General features: G+C 45.4%; 1 pseudogene; it reads left to right on the top strand.

Annotated features, from left to right (window-relative positions):
- The first annotated feature begins 351 nt into the window (after positions 1-351).
- LOC142429930 (5S ribosomal RNA) lies at positions 352-469 on the top strand (annotated as a pseudogene).
- Positions 470-4,056: the final 3,587 nt, after the last annotated feature.

Below are 4,056 nucleotides of genomic sequence, written 5' to 3' on the forward strand. Positions count from 1 at the left end.
ATTCCACATTCCTTGCCGTGGACTGCCATAGCTAGGATGGATGCGAATCTACATTTCTACAGGATCCCCGGTGAGAGTTACATCTGTGTAAATGTCATTTGGGGAAACTTGTGAAGATGTAGAATCTGATTAGGGCATCTGGGGTACTTACTGTCACTGAGTTCAGTAGACCTGCTCGGTGGGTTTTCAAGCATGAAGAAAGCCTTGACTTTTTCTGGGGTGGAAATCCAAATTCTCAACAGAAGGTAGAATAGGGATATTTGGGTTTAAGCCCTCCTTGTAATTGGTATTTGATTTTTTGGGTACGTTATAGATTATTTCATTTTTAAAAAGAGATAAAAGTAGAGGTGGGTCTACAGCCATACCACCATGAACACGCCTGATCTCATCTGATCTCGGAAGCTAAGCAGGGTCGGGCCTGGTTAGTACTTGGATGGAAGACCACCGGGAATGCCGGGTACTGTAGGCTTTAAAAAAAAAAGTAGAGGTGGATATAAAGTGTCATCAAGGTTTTGAGGTGATGGGGAAATGGCTGCAATACAGATTGTTGTCCATCTCACCAACTCCATCATGCGGGGTGAAATCAAAAGTGGTTTGCACCCTCCGCTTACAGATTACCGTTTTAACCTGGTGCTTAGCTGCTTGTCACCCTAGGCACCGAGTCAGAAGCACGTTGACATGAACATAAAACACAAACGTGTCTTTCAGACGCATGGCTCCCAGTGGGGAAGTAGTGCATCCTTCTATAAAGGCTGAGTACTTAATTCAAATTAGCATCGGTGGGAGAATGACGACTTCCTTAACTCCACACACAGGCAGAGTTAGGTTCTCAAAGAGACGTAGGAGTTTCCACACGCTGACACTTCTCATTTACTGAAATTTCTCACTCGCTTGTCATCGAACACAGGAACATCAGTTAATCTCCAAGCCTCTTGGATGAGCTCCCCCTGGATCCCAACAGACCTTAAATCTGTCAGAGAGAAATGGTTGCAGCCTGAGGCCCTGCGTGGTGGCCGCTCTGTGACAGAGACTTTTTGTAGTGATGAGGGACATTCTAGTCACGGTCGCTGTGGTGCACGTTAGGAGAGGATGGGCGCATTGTTTGAATTTTCCTTTGCTCTTTGCGGGGTGGAGACTATGAACCCAACGGTGACCCCCCCACCCGACCACTGAGGAGACTGCTCAGCCTTAGCGTGGGCCCTCCTGAACCACTCCAGGGGAGGGAGGTGATGGAAGAAAAACAGACCAGGGGACTGGTGTTCTCACCGAGAGATCAAGGGGGCAGCGATAGTTAAACAGAGTAGCAGGTGAATGGTGAGAACTGGAGAATGTCCTTCGGAAGACGAGGCGGATTTTTGTTCCCAGACCTGGCAGTTCCCTGGTGGGTGTGCTATAGAGTCCTGGGAAGACCTCCGTCTAACACCTTCCCCAGATAAGGCCTGGGGGAGCCTAGGTGGCAGCACCCCTGCAAAGAGTTCAGCAGGTTGCTTGCCATCAGGCTGCGGTGTTTGGCCCCAACAAGGGCCAGAGCAAAGGGCTTTCTGTGAGGGACATCTAACAGTGCCTGACATGTGCCCCTGCCCCACAAAGGACCTTTGCTACTTCCCTACCAGCCCTGGAGAAGTGCGAATTAAAAAAAAACTATTATTAAAAACCATTTTATTGGGGCTCTTACAGCTCTTATAACAATCCATACATCAATTGTATCAAGCACATTTGTACACATGTTGCCATCATTATTTTCTAAACATTCCCTTTCTATTGAGCCCTTGGTATCAGCTCCTTTTCCCCCCTCCTCTCCACCCTCCCACCCTCGTGAACCCTTGATAAATTATAAATTATTATTTTCATATCTTACACCGACTGCTGTCTCCCCCCACACACAGTTTTTGTTGTTCGTCCCCTGTGTGTGTGTGTGTGTGTGTGTGTGTGTGTGTGTAGGTTTATGTGTTGATCAGTGCAATCATTTCCCCTTCTTCCCTCTTCTACTCACCTTTCACCTGTCCTCCTGGATATCGCTACTCCAATTTCTCTTCCTGAGGGGCTTATCTGACCTGGAATCTATTTGTCCTGAGCTCTTATCTGTCCCAATTCTATGGAAAGGTGAGCTGGGGGGGGCAGTGGGGGGGCTTATGTGTGTGTGACTCCCTGAGTCTGTGGCAAAAATCCATGTCCTCAGCGATAGCCAGGGTTCAAGTAGCCCACTACTCTGACAGCTTGAACATCTATGCAAATGTCTATCTCAGTGGCAGGGAGATGTTATTCATCCTCTCTCAGGGCTACCTTTCCATGTCAGCAACATGGGGCCTCTGGCTGATCTTCCGTGGATGTCTCCACCGCCTCTGTCCATACCTGTGCTCTCTCCTGGTCAACTTCAATGGCTAGTCTTTACAATCTAAAGGTAAACCAAGTTTAAGCATGATGGAGAGAGCTTAGTAACTTGTCTCAAACACAGAAAGCAAGGTGTTTTCTTTGTTTTTACAGGTAACTATTATTGCTTTCATCTAAAACTCTGCCATGGGAGAAAAAGCATTCTTTTCATTAGATAACACTCTAAACTACTTACACATGTCATCTTATTTTAATGTCAGTTTACCAACAGTCAGTATGAATTAGTAGCTCAGGTCACCTTCCACACGTGAGGGGTGATTTAGGGAACCTGGAGCAGCCAGGGGTGAGACAGGAGAGAAAAAGCAAATAAACAGGAATTTGAAATGTCCTACATCTCAGTATTGTTATTTAAAAAATTGGTGTTCATTTGCCAGCTATCACCTCCTCATTACAGGAATTTCATACAATGACAATGCCTCAGGGGCCACTGAAGTACGTTCTAGGTGATGGGAATAAAAGAATGGAGTTATGAAATGAAGAAAAGGTTCTTCTGTTGAGAAGAACAGAAATGCTGAGAGAATGATCGTTATACTTGAAAGAAAAATTGAAACACAAGATTGTGACAGAGACAGAGAAGCTGCATTGCCAAGGGCCTGTTTTTGGCTTTTCCCTGAGCATCCAGACAAAGTGGTCCAGATGAGATGGAATAGACTTTGCAATGTACAGCATGAAGCCCCTGCCCACATGGTGAGACAGACCTCACTGGGGTGACAAGCTACCTATGTCACTGTCCCAATATGCATACTAGAGTGGGACTTCATAATATGGGACCATGGACAAGCTACTTGAAACTCTCTGTCAGCTGCCTGCTTTCTGAAAGGAGGAGAGTATTGGTAATGAACAGGGCTTTGTAAGAAGTTAATGAGACGCTATATGCCCCCCCCCACACCAAAAAAAAAATTCACTTGAGAGGACGGCACTGAAGCTACAGCTCGGGGAGAGGGACATGTCTGATCAGAGCACAAGGAGAAAATGAAGGGAGAGGAAGAGAGAGTGGAGCACACCCTGGCCCACCAAGCCTTGAGGACAATATTCCTATTCAGAGCAGCCCATCCACAGAGAGGACCATAGGGATGGCCCCACTATAAGACATGACATCCCTCACAGATCCATAGCCCTATGGGGGACAACACTGGAGACACAGTGCAGGAATTGTGCTAGGGTCTGACCCTACCACATCAAGGTGAAACACTAAGGGCATGCAACAGAACAGCAAGGGGAACAGAGCAATGAAGTCCCAGGGAATACCAAAAATAGACTTTGGTGCCAGGGTGTGGCACCCTATCAAACTCAATGATAAAATACTCCTAAAGGCCAATAAACAGGCCTTGAACTATTTATAGAAGTGGTTCTCAACCTTCCTAATGCCATGACCCTTTAATACAGTTCCTCATGTTGTGGTGACACCCATGGCTACTTCATAACTGTAATTTTGCTACTGTTATGAATCATAATGTAAATAGCAGATATGCAGGATGTATTTTCATTGTTACAAATTGAACATAATAAGAGCATAGTGATTAATCACAAAACAATATGTAATTATAATGTGAAATATTTATTTCTAATTACAAATAAATGAAATTTTGTCTTGAAGCATGGAGTAGCTTGGGTAATAGTTTTCACACCAAGTACTTATTTGTGGGCGTATCTGCATGTGGGCAG

The sequence above is a fragment of the Tenrec ecaudatus genome, chromosome 16, assembly GCF_050624435.1.
Source record: "Tenrec ecaudatus isolate mTenEca1 chromosome 16, mTenEca1.hap1, whole genome shotgun sequence".
Classification (NCBI taxonomy): Eukaryota; Metazoa; Chordata; class Mammalia; order Afrosoricida; family Tenrecidae; genus Tenrec; species Tenrec ecaudatus.